Genomic DNA, 17,075 nt, shown 5'->3' with positions numbered 1-17,075 from the left:
ATGGTTAAAAGTGGGAAGACATAAATCAAGGCTTATCATATTTGCTCTATAGCAAATGTGACTTGTTCTTGTTACTTCTCACTCTTCTTCACCTTTACGTCTTTAATTGATGTATATTGTTGTTGATTTGTTGATGGGTTGTGACTAGTCTATTTAGGAAACTAGGGTTTGAGCCCTAACATAGATTTAATGTAATAAATATGTTTTGATCTAATGGTTTTCAATTTCGTGTTTGACATATGTTCTATTTTATAATATTTGGCTTAGATGCATGCTTAGGAGCTTGATTAACTCTTGAATGTGTAGATGAGCATGTCTATAACAAATTAGGGGACCTAATCACTTCTCTAATTTATGGTTAGGACACTTGTTTAGAACATGGTTAGTTACAATACCAATTTCGATTGCCGTATTGGCTAGCTTGGGAACCTTGATTCTAGGATTCTTCACCTTCTGGTGCAACTAGAGGCCCTAACAAGGCTCTAGATCGTCTTAATTGAGTTTCTTCGGCCCTTGATCCGAAGTAGGAATACCCTTTAAGGAATCTATTGACCCATGAGAGTTGAAAAGCCTTGGGTATGGTTCTTGATGTCATTATGAATTGAATGACCATTGTCGGAACATATTTGTGCATTGAATTTGGGTAGGAGGATACCCTAGTGACCTAACTTCCATTTCTTGATTAGTTTCTATTATCTTTATTTTTAGTTATAATTTTAATTCTCAATTGTCAATTTTATTTTTTCGCAATCAAAAATCAAATTTCACAAACCACTTTCATTGTCTATACCATTTGATTGTGAGCTTCCTCATTTATTTGTGGTTCTCGTGACTAATTTTAGGCTTGGTTATTCCGAGCCGGGTATGTAAATAGCTTGGTGTTATTTTTAGGTTTTGTGTGTTAAATTGTTGGTGACTTAGTATTCGGCATAACCAAGGATTTTAGTTAGTTTTTCAATCCCCGTGGTACGATAATTTCGGGTTCAAATATTTTCCCTTTCTTTGATAATCTTGCCCTTATTGCCTGGAAGTTGTATTTAAGCACCAAATCAATTCCTTCATATGTATTTTTTTTATTATCTTGACTTCTAGAGGATTTATACCTTTATGACTTCTAGTGTCATTCAGTTTTTCCTTCCATTCAAAGTTCCAAAATCATATTTTGCATGGTAATGCATTATATTACCAGTCACTATTGAGGTAAATTGAGTTCTAAAGCAATTAGTTTTGTCTGTCACTGTAAAGTAAACTAATTAAGGAAATAAATAACGTAACTTGTTCATAATGCAAAGCTCTTCTAAAGTGTAGCAATGGTGTGATTCACTTTTTCCGCTGATGCAATATTAATTCTATTATTTATGAACTAGAGCAGCATTGTTTGATTTGGTTGAATACTTTCCTTAATAGATTGAGTTCTATGGGGATTTTGATGGGAGCTTCCACCAAAGCTTGGAGTTGGATAAAGATCTCTCTGTTGCTTTGCTTGGACCTTGCTCTCAGAGGTATAATCTCTAGTCCAGTTTGTTTGTTGTTAGAAATTGAGTGCATTGTATATATATAATCGTATATGGTCTCGAACTCATTCTATCCAACACATTCCCTCCTTATCTGACTGATGGGATAGGGCCACCCTCAGTCAATTTTATTGTCATTCTATTTGTGTTTTACTATAGTTTATAGGTGCGTCTGGAATACGCCGGCATAAGGTATGCCCTTCTGGGCCCAGAACGCGTGGATGGCTGCTGTCCACAGAATTTGAATAAGAAGGACAGTGATGTAATTATAGGGATAACCAATAGTAAAAAAGACAGCCATTATGGTAAAAACTTGAGGGTAGTAATGTAATAGGCACGGGGGTAAAAGGCTGCTTAAAGTTTTGACAAAGGAGAATCAGTGTCTTCTCGAAAACTCGATTCTCGTTGATTTCAAATTCAAATTCAAATTCAAATCGATTTGATTGGATTCTCATAGATTCTAGATGGCACAGATCGAACAAATAAGCGAGTACCTTGCCTCCATGATTGTTGATGATGACAAAAATAGTCACGATTCTGGGTTGGATTGTTCTTAATCAAACTCCTCCGCCTTTGTTGTTTCGGATATGTTCGAGGTTTCAATTGGATGAGATTGCTTAGGTTAGAAGAAAATGATATGGAGTACTCATTCGTCATAGAAATAGTGATTTTGGTCTGAAACCAAATAAAAAGAATAATTTTGGTCTGAATGTACTCATTCGTCATACAGATAATGATTCAGTCGTCTCTACCAAAAACAAAAAGAATAATAGTGCTAAAGCATGTAGCTCCCTACACCACCCTACTTTATATATAACCATCGGTAGCTGCTCCTGCTTCCATTCAAACTCAAACTCAAACTCAATCTCTCAAACCAACATAGGAAAACACGACCTATTACTTCTACTCTACAATAGTCAACTCCACACCATAATCAATGGCGAACCCCAACTTCCCCTTCCTCCTCCTCCCTCTCGCTCTCTTCCTCCTCCTCCTCTTCTTCATTGTCTGCCCCCACCCCACCACCATCCCAATCACGAACCGCCACGTCTTCATAACCGGTTGTTCCAGCGGCATCGGCCTTACCCTGGCCCACCGCGCCTCCTCCGAGGGCTCCAAAGTCTCCATCCTCGGGCGCTCTTTCGACAAGCTCGAGGAGTCCAAGAACTACATCCAGCTCTCCACATGCATCAATGTCACCGTCTTCGCCGCCGACGTACGTGACTATGAAGCAGTTTCGAAGGTTGTCGAGGAGGCGGGCCCGATCTACGTGTTAGTCGTCAACTAGGGAGTGTTTGTGACCGAGGAGTTGGAGAAGCACGGATTAGATGAGGTCAGGTTCATGGTGGATGTCAATTTGATGGGTAGCTTCAACATGATCAATGCTACTTTGCCGAGAATGAAAGACAGGATGGACCGTGGACCGGGTTCAATTGCTTTGATGTCATCTCAGGTTGGTCAGGTTGGGATTTACGGCTATGCAGCTTATTCCGATAGCAAATTTGGGCTTCGGCTTTAGAGATTGTAGACAACATTCACATTTCGCTGATTTTCCCTCCAACTACTGACACTCCTGGACTCACTAAAGGTAAATAAACCATGAATCTTGTGGCAATTATTGTCAATTTTAGCAATGTGCGATTTCGATGCATCAAGGTTTGTATTTTGTATCTGATTTTGATTTGGGATTGTGAGTATTTTTTGTTTGTATTGTAATTTTAGATGTGCACTCAATTGCAGAAGCTAAGAAGAGGCCGCAATTGACCAGAATTATCACGAAATCCTCTAGTGTAATGAAAGCTGAGGAAGTTGCGAAGAAAGCTTTGGATGGAATCAAGTCTGCTTCTTTTATTGTGCCTTGCAACTTTGAAGGGCTTTTGTTGTCTATTGGAGAGATCATTCAGTATGAAAGTGTGTGCAAATTTGTGTATGATGTTCCTTACTTCCAAGTGTAGAAGGTCAAGTTTTAGTAAGAGAAAGTGTAGTGTATCGTACCCAAGGGATTGGGGGAAACTCCACCCTAACTACCAAAAGTGATATTAACAATGGATAGTAGTGAATTGGCTTTTGAGTTAATTTTAACTATATTAAAATTAAAGTGCAAATAAAGCAAAATAAACTAACAAAGTGTAAGAGATTTTATCAAATGAGATAAAAGGGGTTGTAAGGCATCACACCTAACCTCCTTTGTGCAAATTCTAAGTAACGAAATCTAACATGCTCATGCCAAGATGGAATCCCCCTCGGTTATCTTGATTATCGAGTAACCAAGAAACAATTTTACTAGAGAATGTATCGAAGCTACCCCATGATTATCGGACATAACTCTCCTACAATCCTTTTAGTTTCTACCCCTTCCTTGATTATCGGACACAAGTAGACCTATGTAGATGCAATCTAAGATCCCTTGATTATCGGACACCTAAGACACATCCACATGATAAGCTCAATTGTAAGGACCCAAGCAACCTTATTTGATTATCACAAGATTACCATTTCTACATTTGCAACATGCTTTAGTTTACTAAGTGTGTCAAGCCTAGCATACTGCCATGAAATTATCAATATTTACCAACCTTAGGTGACGAATCTAAGAAGCATAAATGATGACCAATTAAACTAGCAAAGTAAAAATTCATGGCATGATCCATGTTAAATTTAACTACATAGTTTGTACACAAATTCGGCTAGGGCTAAACCCTGGCCCCAAAATTATTCTACTCACAACTCATAGTTCCATAAATTAAAGCCATAAACTTGTAAAGCATCAAGTTAAGAGAGAAAATAGTAAATAAAGGAAGGAATACCCACGGGTTTGGTTCCAAAAAGAAACAAACTGTACCTCTAATAACACTTTCTACCCTCCAAGATGAAAAATAAGGTGAGAAATGTTTCCTAGCATGGTATTTTTGGTTTCTAATAAGAGAAAGGATCCAAAAACACCATGCAACTCCACAAAGTCTCTTAGAAGTATGATGAGCAAGACTCGAATATGTGAAACTAGAGTTGTGATTGATCAAAAGTGTATAGATACTTCGGTTTTGGTAAGGAAAAACCAAGAACCCAAGAAGCTATACACCTATCTCTACACAAAACTAAGAAACTACTAACTAAAGCTATGAAACTAAGAGAAATATGTGAAGAGATGTGTGAGAAAGTGAGAGAATGACATGGAAAACGTCTACCATGAGGGGAGAGTGTTTTTATAGGCCAAGAGTGATGAATGGAGGGTGGAGATCAAAGGAAATGAAGGGTTAGATGTAAAGAACAAATGTGTAAGCACAAAATATGGAGCAAATCCTTAACTCTACATGAAAATGACCTATAGGAAGCCCATAGATATTTTGGTGGAGGAGATAAAGTAAGGATAGAAGGGTCATTGGGAGACAAAGGTGGAGGACCACTTGTCATCCTTCAAATTTTGGATTTCAAAATAACCTACACCTAAAGTCTTCCCACCTAAACTCTCTAACCCTAGTCAACAGCTGTTCTATGCCCTCCACACATGTCCTTGGCTAGAAATGGTTGGAAATTCGGCATTGATCTCCATTGATCCATTTTTTTGTCCTTTTGCGCACTTTCTTCTCCTTTTTTCCTTCAATTGAATCTCCATGGAGACTTCGTAATTGGCCTTCGGTTTCTTCATACAAAATGTTCCTCCAAGAGTGTAGATCATCCTGGTAAAATTTCAGAGCTTAATTCACCATGGTGTGGCCGTAAATGCTGCCGGAATCATTATAGCTCCGGTTTTGTAGTTTTCATCTTTTAGTCAGAAACTTGCACTGATCTTTTGAAGGCCTTCCACTCAGAAATAGCTCTTACACTCTTCATAAAAAATTATTCTTAGGATGTCTAGAATTGATCTGGAAAGTTTCAACTCATTCGAAGTTCATTTGGTCAGTCTGCCACTCCTCCTTCCTTGCCTAGCTCGGTTTCTCCTAGCCTAAGTAGGAAAATGTCCTAAGACTGACTTTTTAGTGCATTTCCAAGCTTCTCCATCATTTCCTAGCATGATAAGGAAAACATAATAAATAGATATAAATAAACACAAAGGCTAAGCAAAAGTGCAAGATTAGGGGAATAATTACTAGGTAATTATGGACCTAACATTGTCTATTGCCACTGCCGGCTTGTCGCCTCAGAGATCATTCGTGATGGCATTTGTGGAGGTGGTTGCTGCTGGTATAATATGTATTGTTGCTTTGGGATGTCAGTGGAATTGGTATACAAGTATACACAAGTGGCATGGACAAAACAAAAGTTTTGATGCCTAATATCTTTTACTATCTCTTGTGTTTACCCTTCAAATGTTGCATGCACTTAAAAAGTAAAGAACTTTGAAATTGAAGAGGAACTTAATATGTTAGAGAGACTTATTATCAGTTCCTTGCCATTTTGGCTTCTTGTTTATGTGTTACAAGCCTACAGAGTATTTCAATCATCAATAGACGCACCACCTAGGAAGAGTGACTTAATAAACATAGAGGATAGCATTAATTAAGAGAAGAAGCTTAGAATAGAATGGTGCATGTAGTGTTATGTAATAGGTAATGACTTAAAAATGAAAAAACAGTCCATTGTAGGATGGCCCTACTAGTTAGTAGGAGACTATTCTTTGTGTAGCTGGCTTCCAATAATTGGGCAAGAGGAAGGCTCTGGTGCTTCCCCTGCTAGTTGGTAGGAGATACAAGTGAAATTATTTTGCATCAAACCAGCCAGAGTAAACAGTTGTAGTCTATTCTAGTCATTTGTTTCCTCTTTGTGCAGTTCCTTATTTATTTGGTGTATTGACACCTATGTACTAGCTTTCCTTTTCCTTAATCATTTTTCCACAATGGCATCTGTTCTTTGTTTGTCTAACCACAATGGTATCTCAAGAACCCTCTTTTCCTTCTAAAGCAACACTCTAAGAATCTGGTTGTTTCATTTGACTGTGATGATTTCCTTACACTAATTGGTTATCAGTGAAACTCATAAAAATTCTTATTTTCATATGATTTCTTATATTAGGTACCTGAAGTTCTCGCTACATGATTTGGGTACCTGTTAGTGGATTTCAGCTGTTGAATTATAACGCTGAACACAGTTGCTCGAAGGAGAACTTCAATATTTTACTATGACGCTTTCATGGAGTTTTAGGCTTTCAGACATAGGGAAGCCGAACTATATGTTTAAACTTTGATTTTAGGCTTTGAATTCATTTTGCTTAGATTATAGTGTTTATTTCATAACGAATGCAACTCCTGTAAGGGTGTGGACAATCGAAAAGTGCAGCGATAATTTGAAATGAATTGCCCTATTTTCAGCAGCAAACATTCAATAATCTCTTCTAATGAAATAATTTGCTATATAAGAAGTTGAGAATGAATCAACTCTTGGACTTGATGGTTAAAATTCACTTTAACTGCTATGCACAGTTAATAGTGTTTTTTTTTTTTTTTTGATCGAGATCACATGGTTTTGTGTCAGGGGATCATGTCAGAACGCTCCCCTTCTCCCTGGCTACTAAGAATAGATTGGGATTTAACTTCAATTAGAGTCAGCGGGATTCAAACCCGGGTGTGGGGGTTCCACACCTAAAGGTTCTTACCAACTCGACCACATGTGGTAGTTTTTAGAAATGTTTCTTTGACGAAGGGTTAATAGTGAGCGGTAAGCCCTGGTGAACCGTTACATCATATCTGACAGGCTATGACTAAACTAATAGTTGAAACCATCTTCACCGAGTATTCTAGACCAAAAGCAAACCGAACGAATCGAGTGAGTCAACTGAGGTCAGTGGCGTCTACACTTGTAAAGTGAGCACGCTACTCCGCGTTGAGATCAGCAGGTAGTTGCAGTCGGGACGAACCTAGTCTCCGCTGCGCCTGATGTTTCTCTCCAGAAAGCTTGGAGTTGGGACAAGGGCGTCTCCTCTCAAAGACATTTTCAAGGTCTCCCTTTTGGTCTTTCTTCTGCACTACCTTTCTTTGCCTCTTATTTCCAACATTTTGGGAACTCAATTTTGGTGAATTTTATGTTTTCAGGACAAGAAAGTCGTCATCTTTGGCCTCCCTGTAAGTTGCTCTCTCTTTATTATATCTTTTTTTTTTTTTGGCTGAGTGTTTCAAGTTGGCAAGGGATTTATATAAATGGGTATTGTTTTTGGAGTATGCCAAGGTATGCATAAGGGGGTTTGTTCCTAGCAGCATGTTCCTAGTTATAAGAACATTGATAATTTTAAGGCTAAAGGGATTGATTATGTGATTTGTGTAGCAATTAATGATCCCTTTGTTTTGAATCGATGGGCAGATAAACTTGAAGCCAAAGATTCGGTATGTCATTATTTAACTATTGTTCCATTGCTTCTGATTTCCAGAGATAAATATGTTTTTGTTCAAGTATATATGAATTGTGTGTTTGACCCAAACTATAGTTACTTGTCTGAGTTGTAATAGGGTTAGTTTTACAGATATTCTAGGAGATACCTTCGTAGATATTCAATTAATTATACGATTACGTTTCCTTATAAAACTCTGACTCTATGCTTATAATCATCTATATAAAGAGGCCCCTATTATCAATCAAAGACACAACAATTTTGTCACGCCCCTAATTTCAAACTCAATAATAATACAATTACATCAAATACAGAGCACCGGGCGTGATGGTTCGGACACCAATACTAATTAGCTGAGAAAATTTCCCTTTAAATAAGGCAACCAACGATGTCCCGAACCCACAATGTAAATACAGACTCGATCTTTAGAGTCACATATTACATTAAGCAGAGTTTACAAATTAAACTGAAACATCAATTCAATAAATAACTGCACACACTACGGTCATTACACAGCGGAAAACTAATAAGTGCGTAGCACCATTAGGTAATAAACCTACCACTGCAACAGCAAGGAAAATCTATGGCTTCAACCACGCTCATCCTAACTTGCATGATAAACTCGTACACCATGGAATAGTGCACCGGGTTGCAAACACAATCCCGGTAAGCTTTTGTAAGCTTGTATGAGTAAACTCAAAACCAGCAACAATAGTAACATGCTTAGTAAGTCCTCTCAACCTAACAGTTAATAAGCATATTTCACAGCATCAACTACCATTTCCACTTATTTCAATAGCATGCATCAACAAAGCTATTCATAAAGGAATCTATATGCTCATGTCTCAATTCAGCATTCAAATCCATGTTCATAATCCAAAACAAAACCCTTCAAGTAATGTTTGAAATCATATTTGACGCTCAAAGGCGAATTTTGCAAATCAAGATATCCAAAGTCATTGATCGGTTATTTTTATGCCAACAATTTTCCTACTACCAATTTGAATGTCAATTGTAGAATAAGGAAGTAGGGTCTCCCACAGAGGACTTATGGAACTAATTGTAAGACTTTCCGAGTTTAGGAGTTGATTGTGAAATTTGTAAAGACAATTGAAAGTAAATAACAAATAATGAAGTTGCTTAAGATTGAGAATCAATAGAGAAGCAAAAGTCAGGGAATGTATCCACCACCAAACAATCAAGTATGCAAACCATGTTTAACCTAGACTTATTTACCTAAGGATGAAGATGCTCAAGTTAACCCAACGCCTGAATCAACCTATTATTTTTCCTTACTTGTATGCTAGGTGAGAGACGCTCTACACCTAACCTATTTCCTAAAATGCAACCTAGGTTGACGTAACTCTAGATTTAACACATAGAAATCATTAAGATTAAGAAAAATGAGACATCACAAGACATCATGAGTACGGCGCGTCTCAATTAATCTAGGAACTTAATCACTCGCCTTATAGACGATTTACTACTCTAGAACTTTCAACGGAACCTTCTTAAAAGGAACAGGCAATGATCATTCATAGCAATAGAATTCTAAACATGCAATCTAAGTTGGCCACCAAAGAAAGCACATAAAGAAATCATCGATGTAAAAATAGTGATTAAGTTCTCATCCATTGAATAAACAAAAACTAATTAAATGTCATAGCATGGCATACAATCATGATTGGGGCTTCAACATGCCCTAACTACTTAGAATTTAGTTGCACATGGTCTAAATTGGAAGCACAAAAGAATCCATAAGCAAAGTAAAACAGAAAAACCCTAAAAATCAAGTTGGAAAAGTCGTCTGCCGACTGGACGGTGGATGGCTGATCTGCTTTCTTCTGCTCGGGTTTCTTGCTTGATTCTCACGCATAAGAGTCTTTTCGTTAGCTTTTCTAGCCTTTTTATAGTGCTCTTGAGTCCTCCTTCATTCCTTTTTGGTTTGAGAGTCCTTAAAGTGTAGAGAAAATCAACTTCTTAATTCTCTGATTGAATTAGGATTTCTCCACATCACTTTGTCCAATGAGAATTCGACATGTCATCATCAATATCTTTGCGAATATCTCCATAATTTGCTGCAATATCTCCATGAATTGGGCTACTCGTTCCGTCAAGGTCCTCTGCTTGGGCTAGGATTTCAAGCTTTTCTTTATTTGCACATCTTTCCTCAATATTATCTTCTTTTTGTATATTTGCTCCAAAAAACCTAATAAACACAAAAGTAAATAAATAAAGAGCAAATAGAATAAACTAACAAAGATTAATATAGGGATTAACCATAAACACGTAGCATAAAATGCTCCTATCAAATACCCCCACACTTAAGCTTTGCTAGTCCCTAGCAAACAACTAGACACTAAGTACCCAAGACACGGACCTATTGTCTTCCAAACATCTCAGAGAACTTTTAACACCCACACATATGGTCAACAAGATTCAAGCTTACTTGAAGTTAAATTCAAAATCAGACTTAAGGGCTAATTTACTTTGATAACCATCATGCTCAAAATATAATGCAGAGATAATCCAAACCGATGCAACAAAAGAAAACTCAACATCTTCATGTTTCAAACAAGCTTCAACTTAATTTCTCACAAGGATGCTCTCAATTTCTTTTCTCTCATGATTTTCTGACTTGATGCCTAAGCATAAATATTCACTCAAGTTATATGTGAGAGGAATGATGTAATAAGCCAAACAAATAGCTCACATATGATAACAAGATTGGAATGCCAAAACTCGGATGAAGGCCAGTGACACCATATGCTCACCCCTCTGCACAAGTCTCCACAAATCGAATGCACAACTTCAAAGATCAGAAGGTCTTTATTCAAGGTTGTAATGGGGCCAGGGTTGAGGTTTAATGAAAGAAAGGATAGGAAATAACAAAGATTCTAAAAACCTAGTGGAGCGAGTAATGAAGTAAGAGATGAAAAATCTTTAAAGTTCTCAAGGTATAACATCTACAACATTTGTGAAGTAGGACAAAGGCCAAATTCATCATGTTGGGCCTTCACTTCTAATCAATCTCCTTTTTCACACAGAGAATCAGATCCAAACTTTGTATTATTTTTTTTCTTTCAATGCCGAATAAATTTTTTTTTTTTTTTACGGCAATAATTATTTTTTCTTTGGATCATGATATCTCATGAATATAGCTCCACTAAATCTTAAGAATAAGGGTAAAGGAAAAACTACACTAGGCTCAAGATTTAAGGATTATGTGGGTGATGAAAGAAAAAGCTAAATGTAGGCTCAAAGGGGTTAACTAGGGGTTGCACATCTTGTGTGCATAAAGGGACACCGGTTAGTTTGGCTTTGGTGGTAATCCTAGTGCCTTCATTCCTTCCCATCATGTAATTCAACCATACGCTTCAAGAGGCTTTGGGGCAAGTTCTAGCATTTGTCCTTATATAAATATGCATGTCAAATCCGAGTCTCAACCAAGGTGAATAAAAGATGAGATCAAGCAAAATCCTCGTCAAGAAAATAAGATGATCTAAGTTAAAACCACTCAGAAAAGAATAGCACATATACAGGCTCAATAACTCACAAGGGTTAAATCAAGTTTGACTTGTCCTAGCATGCTTCAATCAAGTTTTAGTCATCACATAAGCCCTAACCATCTATTGCACCATAAATCAAGCATAATAATCATAAAAGTCTATTAGCAATTACTTCAGATTATGAATTCAAAATCATGCTTGCAATCATCTTGTAACCGTATAATTCAAATCAATAGTTCATGCTCATCATAGTGTTGGAAGACTCCTAAAGACTCAACAAAAACAAAAACTAAATATTTTTTTTTTGTTTGTGACGACCGGTCGGCAAACTTCGCCGACTGGTCGGTGGATTTTGACAAAAACATGAAATTAAAGCCAAAACTCCTAAAACAAAGACTCTAAGCAAACAACAAAGTGTTAAACCTTCCCCCCACACTTGATCTAAACATTGCCCTCAATGTTTGACTATAAAGCACAACATGAACAAATCAAGCATAAAGAAAAAGATCAAACACAACCAAAAACACACAATGGAGCAAATATAATCAACTAATAGAAATAAAAGAGAAGAGATAGAGAGATCAAATCTGTTTGGCAAGCACTTCAGCCGCTTCCAACTCTTCCATCATTGGGTTGCCTCCCAAGTAGCTCTTGCGTTAACGTCTGTAGCCAGACGGTGCACATCCTTTAATCCGCATAGGTGGGAACTTGGAGGGGCACCTCCTCCAAGTCATGCTCCACGAAAGACTCATAATAGGGCTGGAGTCTATGCCCATTCACCTTGACCACCTTTTCTGTGCGAACGCTCTTAATCTCTACTACACCATGAGGAAACACATCAGTTATAACGAATGGTCTAATCCACCTAGAACGAAGTTTACCTGGGAATAAGCGCAGACGAGATTCAAAAAGAAGGACTTTTTGTCCAACGACAAAAGTTTTCCTCTTGATCATCTGATCATGGAAGGCCTTAGCCTTGTCCTTGTAAATTCTACTAGACTCATAAGCATCATTGCGTAGCTCCTCCAACTCACTGAGTTGCAGCCTCCTTTTGTCACCAGCCGCTGCCATATCCATATTAAATTGCTTAATTGCCCAATAAGCCCTATGCTCAAGCTCCACTGGAAGGTGACATGGTTTGCCAAACACAAGACGATATAGAGACATCCCAATGGGGGTCTTGTAAGCAGTTCGGTATGCCCATAAAGCATCATCTAGGCGTGAGCTCCAATCCTTCCGAGTGGGTCCAACTGTCTTCTTAAGTATTTGCTTCACTTGTTGATTAGAAACCTCCGCTTGGCCACTTGTCTGAGGATGGTAGGGCGTTGAGACCCTATGTGTGATATTGTACTTCTTCAACAAAGCTTCAAACAATCGATTGCAAAAATGAGTCCCTCCATCGCTGATGATAGCTCTAGGTGTTCCAAATCTCGAAAAGACATGCTCTTTAAGAAAACTTAAAACAACTTTGGAATCATTAGTCTGGGTGGCCTTTGCTTCCACCCACTTAGAGACATAATCAACAGCTAATAGAATGTAAAGATAACCATTTGAAGAAGGAAAAGGTCCCATGAAATCTATGCCCCAAACATCGAAGATTTCGACAATAAGAATAGGATTTTGAGGCATTTGATCTCTTGGGCCCCAAGTTACCTGTACGTTGACAACGATCACATGATACACAAAATGCATGTGCATCCTTAAACAAAGTGGGCCAAAAGAAGCCACTTTCTAATACTTTGAGAGCAGTCTTCTTAGCTCCAAAGTGACCTCCACAAGCATAAGAGTGACAAAAGGTTAATATAGAATGAAATTCAGTTTCGGGTGCACACCTTCTAATCACTAAATCCGGGAAATGCTTCCATAGATAGGGGTCATCCCACACATAGTATTTGGCCATCTTCACCAACTTGTCCTTTTGAGCACGTGTGAAATCCTCCGGAATTTTCTTGGTGACCAAATAGTTGATGATGTCCGCATACCAAGGATCAGAAGCTTGCATAGCAAACAACTGTTCATCCGGAAAGCTCTCACAAAGAGGAAGAGAATCCTCTTCTGCGTTGGAGCCATTGACAAGTCGGCTAAGGTGGTCAGCTACAACATTCTCGCTCCCCTTCTTGTCTTTTATTTCAAGATCAAACTCTTCGAGTAGAAGCATCCATCTAATCAACCTTGGTTTTGCCTCCTTCTTGTTAAGCAAATACTTTAGAGCTGCATGGTCAGTGAAAATAGTAATTTTTGTTCCAACCAAATAAGACCTAAACTTTTCTAAAGCAAAAACTACAGCAAGAAGTTCTTTTTCAGTGGTAGAATAGTTCAGCTGAGCGTCATTCAAGGTACGAGACGCGTAGTAGATGGCATGAGGAAGCTTATCCACTCTTTGGCCCAAAACAGCCCCAATTGCGTAGTTAGAGGCATCACACATAAGCTCAAATGGTAGATTCCAATCCGGTGGCATGATGATAGGAGCTTCAGTGAGCATCTTCTTGAGCTTCTCGAATGCAGCCTTGCACTCTTCATCAAAGACAAAGGGCACATCTTTCTGAAGGAGTTTGCACAAGGGTCTTGTGATCTTTGAATGGTCTTTGATAAAGCGCCTATAGAACCCTGCATGACCAAGAAAAGAACGTACCTCTCTCACACAAGTGAGAGGTGGTAAGGAACGAACAAGATCTATTTTTGCTTTATCTACCTCAATACCCTTAGCAGAAACAATATGGCCTAACACTATCCCTTATTGTACCATGAAGTGGCACTTCTCCTAATTTAAAACAAGATTCGTATCCTCACATCTTTTAAGCACTAAAGACAAATTATGTAAGCATGAATCAAAAGAATTACCGTACAAGGAGAAGTCGTCCATGAAGACTTCTATGATCTTCTCAACCATGTCAGAAAATATTGCCATCATGCAACGTTGAAAAGTCGCCGGTGCATTACACAAACCAAACGGCATCCTACGGTAGGCAAACATGCCAAAGGGACACGTAAATGTAGTCTTCTCTTGGTCCACGGGATCGATTGCGATCTGATTGTATCCTGAGTATCCGTCCAAGAAACAATAGTAGGCATGTCCTGCGAGTCGCTCCAACATTTGGTCAATGAATGGGAGAGGGAAGTGATCCTTACGTGTAGCGGTGTTGAGCTTACGGTAATCAATGCAAACTCTCCACCCGGTTTTCACTCTTGTAGGTACCAACTCATTATCCGCATTCTTGACTACGGTGATGCCGGATCTCTTTGGTACCACTTGAACAGGGCTCACCCACTTGCTATCAGAGATTGGATAGATTATCCCCACATCTAGGAGCTTAAGAACTTCCTTCTTCACGACTTCCATCATTGGAGGATTCAATCGTCTTTGAGCTTCCCTTGAAGGTTTTGAATCCTCCTCAAGGTGAATGCGATGCATGCACATGGATGGACTAATCCCTTAATGTCTGTAATGCTCCAAGCTATGGCTTTCATGTGCTCTCTAAGAACTCGGACAAGCTTTGCCTCCTCATGTGCCGAAAGGTTAGAAGCAATAATAACCGGCAATGTCTCATTATCTCCCAAATAAGCATACTTGAGATGATCCGGCAATGGTTTAAGCTCTAATTTGGGTGCCTGAATCACAGAAGGTACAAGTTTTGCATCTGAAATTGGAAGGGAAATAAAGTTAGGAGGCTTACCTTGTACTTGAGGGCGTGCCTCAAGTGCAGCGACTATTTCCATGAGCTCATGGTTCCAAACTACATCGTTGGAGACCCTTGGATTGGTGTCTTTCCCCTGCATTTGTCCAGTTGAAGTATCACCTTCGACTTGTTGAAAATCATTTTCCTCCAATCCCAATTCTAATGTGCTCTTGAGTTTATCCTCCCCCACACTTGCATTAAAGGTATCCTGCACAAGATAATCAAAGGCATCTATGGAAAAACAAGTATGAACATCATTCGGATACCTCATGGCCTCAAAGATGTTGAAGCATATAATGTCGCCATCAAATTCCATTGTTAAGATCCCCTCATAGACATCAATCTTTGTTCGTGCAGTTCTCATGAATGGGCGACCAAGAATGAGAGGAAGGTCATATGGCATAGGCTCAGGCTCCATCTCCAAGACAAAGAAATCCGCTAGAAAGATCAACTCTCCCACTTGCACCAAGACATCTTCAACTATGCCCTTAGGAAAGGCTATAGAACGATCCGCTAGTTGAATGGTGACTTGAGTATCCTTGAGCTCACCTAACTTAAGAGTTTCATACACAGTATAGGGCATTAGATTAATAGATGCTCCTAAATCAAGTAAAGCTTTTTCAAACCTGTGTTCCCCAATTGTGCAAGGGATGGTGAATCTTCCAAGATCCTTCAGCTTAGGAGGCAATTTTCTCAAAAGTACCGCTGAGACTTCCTCACTAAGGGCCACGGTTTCCTTATCTTTATACCTCCTCTTGTTGGTACACAACTCCTTGAGAAACTTAGTGTATTTGGGCACTTGTTTGATGGCATCCAAAAGAGGGATGTTCACTTGGACTTTCCGAAAGGTTTCCAAGATGTCTTTCTCATGTTGCTCCTTCTTTGAGTTCATGAACCTGCGAGGAAAAGGGATACAAGAAGACATAGGGATAGAAGCATCATTGTTAGCCTTAAAAGAATTTAAAGAAGGGTTAGGAGTGCCCCGATTTTCGACTTGCTGACTAATTTCCTTCGAATGGTCAAAATCTGAATTTTCTGTGACGACTGGTCTGCGGGTTTCGCCGACTGGTCGGTGAGCTTCTGACCCCGGAACACAAAACCGGTCGACCGGTCAGCGAGTTTCGCCGACTGGTCAGTGGATTACCAAATTTTTATTTTTGGTATTTTCAGCTTCATTTTTGGATTCTTTTTCTTCCTCCAAAGCTTCTTGAGACTTCTCTATGGCTCTTATTGGTTCCTCCAATTGCTTTCCACTTCTCAAAGTCATGGTATGGAGCTCCGCAACACTCTCACCCTTAGGATTAGGCACAGTTGTGCTTGGAAGAGTGCCGGGAGGCCTATTTTGCATATTACTTGCAAGTTGCCCAACTTGTCTCTGTAAGTTCTTGATTGATTACCCTTGCTCCTTAAATTGAGCCTTGGTCTCTTGCATGAATGTAGAGGTATGAAGTGCCATGTCCTTGAGCATATCCTCCAATGATTTGCTTGAAGCTTGTTGAGGCGGAGCTTGTTGATATGCTTGTTGTCTAGGGGCTTGGAAACCAGGTGGCGTGTTATAGACACCTTGAGTAGACCGAACCACATTATCATTGTTGTTCCAATGGAAGTTAGGGTGATCCTTCCATCCAGGATTGTATGTGTTCGAGTAGGAGTCATACTTTTGCCTTGGTTGCCCCACAAAGTTTACCTGTTCCTCAGACAAAGTAGACAGAGGACACCCATCAGTAGTATGGTCAGAATATGAACAAATAGAGCATACCTGAGGTGATGCCTTAGACCCATTGCTCATGACATTCACTAACATATCGAGTTTTCTCTCCAAGGCTACCATCTGATTTTGCATCCCATTCTTAGTGTCAAGCTCATAAACTCCACGACCTCTTGCTCGCTTATCCCTTGCGTGTAATTGCCGATTATTATCAGCCAAGTCTTCAATGAGATCATATGCTTGCCGGCAGTCTTATTCATGAATGTCCCTCCACAGGCCGAGTCCACGCTACCCCTATTGACCGTATCCAAACCATCATAGAAATATTGAACCAAGTCATCCAAAGCA

The 17,075-nt window shown here is 39.1% G+C and overlaps 1 pseudogene; it reads left to right on the top strand.

Moving 5' to 3' along the window:
- Positions 1 to 2,451: 2,451 nt before the first annotated feature.
- LOC112171208 lies at positions 2,452 to 5,788 on the top strand (annotated as a pseudogene).
- The last annotated feature ends 11,287 nt before the right edge of the window (positions 5,789 to 17,075 follow it).

Source organism: Rosa chinensis, chromosome 6 (genome assembly GCF_002994745.2).
Source record: "Rosa chinensis cultivar Old Blush chromosome 6, RchiOBHm-V2, whole genome shotgun sequence".
NCBI lineage: Eukaryota > Viridiplantae > Streptophyta > Magnoliopsida > Rosales > Rosaceae > Rosa > Rosa chinensis.
Note: the sequence above shows the minus strand (reverse complement) of the source record. Positions and strands in the feature narration are given on the sequence as shown.